This window comes from Sus scrofa, chromosome 7 (assembly GCF_000003025.6).
Source record: "Sus scrofa isolate TJ Tabasco breed Duroc chromosome 7, Sscrofa11.1, whole genome shotgun sequence".
Classification (NCBI taxonomy): domain Eukaryota; kingdom Metazoa; phylum Chordata; class Mammalia; order Artiodactyla; family Suidae; genus Sus; species Sus scrofa.
Genome location: NC_010449.5, coordinates 77,097,213 through 77,104,951, shown reverse-complemented (window position 1 = coordinate 77,104,951; position 7,739 = coordinate 77,097,213). Strand labels below are relative to the sequence as shown.

The 7,739-nt window shown below is 41.4% G+C and overlaps 1 pseudogene; it reads left to right on the top strand.

Moving 5' to 3' along the window:
* Nucleotides 5,873-7,168, top strand: LOC110261603 (annotated as a pseudogene).

Genomic DNA, 7,739 nt, shown 5'->3' with positions numbered 1-7,739 from the left:
TGTGTTCTAACTCTTGCTGTGCCCACAGCACATGGAAGTTCCCAGTCTAGAGGTTGAATCAGAGCTGTAGCTACTGGCCTACACCACAGCCACAGCAAGGCAGGATCCACGCCACATCTGCAACCTACACCACAGCTCATGGCAATGCCGGATCCTTAACCCACTGAGCAAGGCCAGGGATCAAACCCGAGTCCTCATGGATCATAGTCCGGTTGGTTAACCACCAAGCCATGAAGGGAACTCCTGATATGTATTCTAATTCTTACTAAGGCCCTTACCATATATTTGATCTCAAGTTAATTACTCAATCTGTTTGAGCTTCAGATTTCTTGTTTCTAAGTTGCAAATAATAATATATCTATTGTGTGACTTTTTCTATTTTGCATTTTTATATCATAGAACATATAGAATTGATTTCATTCATATAGCACTTCAAAGTAGAATGCTGCTTGAAACATACCCATGACTTCAAGCTCCCTGTGCCCCCTGCTCACCTTAGGAGGTGATGGGAAAAAGTTCTCCCCACACAAGTACTCAATTCCTGGATGCAGTGGGACTTAATTTGGAAAATCTACTGTTATAAAAGTGGGAAAAATGTAAATCTGGAGAGGAGAGATCTTTCAAGAAATATCTATATCTTTATGAAAGTCATGTTTAACTAAGGAAATTTGGACCAAAATTCCCGCTTTTTTTGGATTCTCACGCTGATCTCAAATTGAAAATAGTCTTTTGAATTTTGATTATTTATACATATACAGACATGACATTGTAAATATCCCCCCCTTTTTTTTTACAGTTTTGTCACATGGAACAAGAAGAATGAGGAAAATATAAAAATCACATTGGACAAGAAAAGCTTACATCTTCCTGTTTACTGTAGGGCCCCAACCTGAGGAACCAGCCACCTGCTCCTGTGCTGGGGGGCCCCAGGCTCCCATCATATCTGAGTGCTGCCAACTTCTCTTCTGTTCCAGGGCAGGAACACTATAGCCATATGTGAAATGAAGTTTGGTGAAATAGACAGATGTTTCCGGTCCAGCTTTTAGAGACCACGGGAAATCAGAGAGAGGAGAAACACACTTTTATTCCCGACAATTCCTCACAAGTCCCCAGCAAGGCTCCTTCCCAAGCCATTGCGTTTGACAGCTTAACAAAAAATCCCAAAACTCAGTGGCTTGAAACAGTCCTGGTTTCATTATCTCATGATACCCCTGCTCCATGGGATGCCTGGGGGCTTGACTGCACTGGAACCTGTCAAATTGCTGACTCATTGTGTCTGGGCCTTAGTGGGAACACGTGGAAGCCGGGACTTAGCTGCAACCAACAGGGCAGGGCTCATCTCTCACTGCAGACACTCTCAGGGGTGACCAAGGCCATTGCCTGTGGTTTCTCTTCATGGTCTCTTGGGAAGCTGTGCATTGTACCAGGTGCCTCAGGGCTTCCAAAAGCACAGAAGCATGAGCTGCCAAGAAGTCTTCATGTCTAGTCTCAGAACCACCATGATGTTACTTCTGCTCATCTGTTTAATTCAGTGAGTCATGGAACCAACTCAGCTTAACTGCACAGGGACTACTCAAGCAAATGAATATCAGGAAGCAGGGGTCACTGGGGGCAATTTTGGCCACTATTTTCCACATGAGCTGATAAAATAAACACATTCCCTATGATGATGGGTACCAGGGTGCTAATGAAGAGCCCATACACCTTCAGTGATCATCAAGGTTAAGTCAGTTGACCTTCCAAATAGCACGCACACCTATTTCCTTATTTCTGTACTCTTGCTGCTCTAATTCAGACATTCAGTACCTCCCTCTAGGATGATTATGAGGACCTCTAAGTAGCTTCCTACCTCTGCTCTCAGCTCCTTGAATCTAACATCTACACGAACACCAGAGTTGTTATAGAACATATATGTGATCAGATCACTTCCTGCTCATCTTTGGGTGTTGAAGGACCATTAGAGGTCATAACAATCAATTCTATCTTAAGAAATACAAGGCCAAAAAAAAAAAAAAAAAGAGGAAGTTCCCGTCATGGCGCAGTGGTTAACGAATCCGACTAGGAACCATGAGGTTGCGGGTTCGGTCCCTGCCCTTGCTCAGTGGGTATAACAATGCGGCGTTGCCGTGAGCTGTGGTGTAGGTTGCAGATGTGGCTCGGATCCCGCATTGCTGTGGCTCTGGCATAGGCTGGTGGCTACCGCTCCAATTAGACCCCTAGCCTGGGAATCTCCATGTGCCATGGGAGCAGCCCAAGAAACAGCAAAAAGACAAAAAAAAAAAAAAAAAAAAAGAAAAGAAAAGGAAAGGAAAAAAAAAAAAGAAATACAAGGCGATTTACACTTTTCCTCTAAGTTATCTTCTACTTTCATTATTCACTCTTTTCTACCACATACTCCAAGGGCACATCAGCCACTTTAAAATTCTAACCATTTATATACATATTAAGCTCTTTCCCAAATCTGAGCCTTTGCAGATGCTGTTCTCTTTGGCCAGAATGAATTTTTCCCATGAACCTGTATATAATGCACACAAGTGGCCCAGTTTAGGCACATTACCTGAAATCTCATAGGCTAACACTTAGACCATTTTATTAGGATATTCTTGGATCAGGACCACTCTTATGATTGTTCTGACAGGAATAATTGCCTCTGAGAGCCATCTTATATTGATATTCAGTCCAATAGTTTCCTACTAGGAATGCAGAGATTCCCTTTAGGCTGTAAACCCAGGCAGGGCCAGGTCCCTTTCTCTTCATTTGGCCAAATTCTACTTCACACCGCAAGACTCAGATTACAACAGAGACCATGGGGTGAGTTGGGAAAAGGCAAACTTCTCCAGTGCATGACTTTTCTGCCCTGGTTTTTATCCCTCTATGCAAAGTGCAGCAGGGCTGCATCTGCATGAAGATCCTCCCCAGGTGCTCCTCCTCCAGACTCCTTGCTCTTTTGAGATGGGGATTGCCATGCTAGTTTTGTCTTCATTTTGGTGTCCAAATCCAACATCCCTGGGAAGAAAAGTTATCCCCATGGTGTGTATTTCAAAAAGTTTCATGTTAATTCATGGGATTTTCATTGTCCAGCACATCTTAAACCTGCTATTCCTATATTAAGCAGTAATTCAGATTTAGATTCACTTTTGACTCTAAAAGAAGTGTTGAGATCCCTACCATTTATATTTCACTTGGCAACACTTCAAAGACATTAAAGTTCCTATAGTGCATTGGAGGGTGTGGCCCCCAAACTTAAGTCACATCTTAATCCATGGACCATGAGTGTGCTCTTATTTAGACAGAGAATTTGTAAATGTAATTAAGCTAAGGATATCAAGATAAGATCATACTGGATTATCCAGGTGGGGCCTAAATCCAGTGACAAGTGTCCTTGTAAAAGACATTCAGATGAGAAGACCCTGTGAGGTCTTCTCCATGGAGGTGGGGATTGGAGTTATGCAGTCAGAGTCCAAGGAGTAGCTGGAGCCACCAGAAGCTTGAGGAGGCAAGGAAGAATCCTAACCTACAATATGCAGAGGGAGCAAGTTCCTGCTGACACCTTGATCTCAGACCTGTGTATGCCCGATTGTAGGGGAACCAATTTTGTTGCTTTGAGCCATTATTCGTGATCATTTATTATGGTAGAACTAGGATTCTGGCACTGTTTCCCACAAGTAATATTTCTAAATAGCTACAACCAACCCTTGATTGTTTATATGCATGGGACGCTACCTATAGATTGATCTTTGGAGTATTTTTAGATTCTAATGCATTCAAACATACACATTTTTTTGAATCATTCAACAATAATTTGATTAGCTACAGCTTCAAGGAAATGAATTCTGCCAACAACCACATGAGTTTGGAAGAGGACCACCATGCCTCAGAAAAGACTGCAGTCTTAGTTGATTCCTTGATTGTAACCTTGTGAGATCCAGCTTAGCCGTGCCCTGACTTCTGACCCATAGAAATTGTGAGATAAATGGATGTTCATCTGAGTCACAAAGTTCATGGTAATTTGTTACATAGCAATAGGAAACTAATATAGACATAACAAACTGGCCAATGAATGTCATCAGTTCATAGTACTTAAGATGTGGTTATAGCAATAAGACAATTTGGAATGTAATGAAATCTTGAAGCACATAACTCGATAAATGTTTCCCCAAATTTGACTATAATTCTAAAAATTTTCGTGCATTACCACTGTAAATTTATTTTTTTTTAAAAAAAGCAATTTTGGGGAATTTCCACTGTGGTTAAGAAACTGACTGTAAATGCTTGGGTCACTGCAGAGGCACAGGTACAATTGCTGACCTGGAGCTGTGGGTTAAGGATCCAGCATTTTTGCAGCTGTGGCATAGGTCTCAGCTGAGGCTCAGATTTAATCCCTGACCCAGGAACTTCCACATGCTGTGGTGTGGTCAATAAGATTTTTTTTTTAATTAAAAAAAAATAACACTGTAAACCAGCTATAATGGGGGAAAAAAGTCATTTTTAAAAAATAAATAAATAAATTTTAAAAAACAAAAACAAATTTTGATGAATCATACTAGAAATACCAAACTGTCTTTTTTTCCCCTCCATAGGCGTTATTATAAATTTTTGTCATATGAAGAAACAATTAAGAAGTATGGAGCCCCCAAAAATAGAAACCAAAAGTATTATAGAAATGTATCAGGGAAATAAGTACTAAAATTTTATGTAAGTTTCTAGATTTATGCTGTTTGTGGTATTTGTTCTCTAAAATTTGTAATTTGTTGTGGTTTTATTTCTCATTCTGAAAATTATTTTGTATCCAATTTTTTATACACAATTTTGTGTCCTTCTAAAAAGGCCAACTTTGTAATTTTCAGGGGCTGCAGACATAAATCCTCTTCTGTACATAATTATAATGCTTTGAAATTTAACCGTACATACAAGTGTAGGAAAGAGGTGAAGAAGATCAAAAAAAAAAAAAAATGTGAACTGCTCCTTAGTTCTCTATCTGGCCCCTAGAGGGCGCTGATATCTAAATTGAAAATGGCTTTTCTGTAAAAGATCAGTATAAACTGTATTCCCTACAGTTTAGAGATATTCTGAGAACATTTTTTACACAATGACAGGTAAAACATCCCAGACACCAGAGGCAGGCAGTTTTGTTAAGGCAGCCTCTCTTTCTAATGGCCCCTACAACGTCCATTGGAAGAAGAAATCTAAATTCCCTGCTATTCCTCAACTTCAGAGCACCTGGGTCCAAAGAGCCCCATCATCAGACTTTTGTTTGTCAGGAATGCCCTAGAAAGGGACTCGTTGTCTCTTCGCTGCCCCGCCATGATCTTAGTGTTCACCTTAATGCTTGAGCTGCTCCTGTTCCATTGTACTCCCTTGTCCACGCATGGAACATTGCTCTGGTTTGCCTTTGAATAGAGACTTTTGATTTAGCCAAGTTCATTGATGCAGCATTGATTTTTCAGGAGGAACCAGAGCCCAGTCAGTGACTCAGCTTGACAGCCACATCACTGTCCCTGAAGGAGACTCTCGGGAGCTGAGGTGCAACTACTCATCTTTTCCACATTTTCTCTTCTGGTACATGCAGTACCCCAACCAAGGACTCCAGCTTTTCCTGAAGTACACATCTGGAAACAGCCTTATTTCCGGTATCAGAAGTTTTGAGGCTGAATTAAGGAAGAGAGAAACTTCCTTCAACCTGAGAAAAATATCAGCCTGTTGGAGTTACTTGGCCAAGTACTTCTGTGTTCTGAGTGACACAGTGACTGACACTGTAGGGGACCAGAACACAACCCTCCTGAGACTTTGCAGCTTAAAAGACTCAGGGTCTCAGCCTGTGTCTTTTTCAAGAAATTGGCATCTTCTGTGAAGGCAAACAGTATAGAGAATATGGAATCCTGGAAGCATTTCTTTCCTAAGGACATCTTGGCCTTTTTTTCTTTTTCTTCATTTTTTCCTTTTGCAAAGGAAAGATACTTGTTTTCTTAAGTTCATTATTCTCAGAGGTTTTGTGGCTGGAGGGTGGGGCTTTGTGTCACAGAGTGTCACCTGAATAGAGTTTGCAGGGTGAGCTGATTGGTCACAGGAACTGGAACATGTCCAGAACAAGTCATGACACTTACCCCCCCAGGGGTTCAGCTATGTATCTGAAGGTGAACATTTCCCAGCAACAAGAAGAGAATAATGAAGAGGCTAGAGGTCCCCATGCTGGGGCTTCTGTTGGCCCAGGTTTGCTGTGAGTTGGGGCTGCCCCACAGGGGGATCTCAAGGACTGAGCAGCTGCTGTACTGTTTAGGGGTTTGGGGGGAAGCTGACAAGTCCTGCACACTTTCTATCCTTCTCATCACCCAGGGGGTCCTTTCAGGGTTTTGTAGGAGTTACAGGGACCCTCACTAGTCTCTCTGTTTCTCAACAGGTGTGAGAGGGGTGGATGTGGGGCAGCGTCCCCCAGTCCTGAGTCTCACAGAGGGAATCAGCGACACGATCTGGTGCAATTCTTCTGCCTCCGTACTGAATGTGCTTTGGTATCGTCAGAACCCAGGGGGCCGCCTCATCGAACTATTTTACATTCCTACAGGGACTAAGCAGATGGAAGATTAAACGCCACGACAGTCACTACAGAAGGCCGCAGCTCACTGTACATTTCCTTTGCCCAGATCACAGACTCAGCCACGTACTTCTGTGCTGTGGAGCACAGCGCCCCCCAAGCACCTACAGCCTGTACAGGAACCCTCCTCGGGGCTCAGCCCCTCCTCCAGCCACAGTCAGCCAGGGCTCCACCAAAGGGCATTTGCACTGCTTCCTTCTCAATCTACATCGCTTTCTCCTCTAGCTCCTCTCTTAGCTAGGAGGGGGTAGCTGATAAGAGGACAAAAATAAATAAATATGTAACCACAGTGTGCTAGGCTCCAAAATGGTAAAAAGTGAAAGGAACTAAAAGAAGAGAAAAATCACTCCAATAAAGGTGTTATCCAGCTTAGCTGAGTGCCAAGAATGTTCAGTTCGATGTCACCACACTGTGTTCTAACAGGCGGTTACAAATATTCACGTCCCATCCTCCTAGTGCAAAGCAAACAAAAATATGTGCTCAATGTTTACATATGAAACTGGTCACCAAACAAATTTCTTTTCTTATAATACTGGGTGCAAGGAGTTTGAGATCAGTTTCACCGGCTACAGTCAAAAGCTTGGCAGGATTGATTATTTCTTTGTCCTTAATAAATAATTAATAAATAATAATTTACTTATTGTGTAAGTGGAAGTTTGTATCTCTTAATCCCCTTATTTCACCCATCTCCCACTGCTTTCTGTTCTAGTAACCAGGAGTTTTTCCCCTGTATCTCTGAGTCTTTTTTTGTGTTTTATTATATTTGTTCATTTGTTTTGCTTTATAGATTTCATAAATGAGTAAAAACATACAGTATTTGTCCAATTTATTTTGCTAAGTGTAATACTCCTCAGGTCTACCCTGTTTTCCCAAATGGCAAAATTTCTTTCTTTTTTATGGCCATGTAATATTTCTTTTTATGTTTATGTATTCTCTATCCATTCCTATGACTGAATACTGAGGTTGCTTCCATATCTTTGCTATTGGAAATAAGGCTGCCATGAACATTAATGTGCATATATATTTTTGAGTTGGTTTTTCGTTTTCTTCTGATAGATACCCAGGAATGGAATTGCTAGATCATATAGTAGTTATATTTTAAAATTTTTGAGGACTCTTCATACTGGTTTTTCGTGGGTTTTTGTTTGTT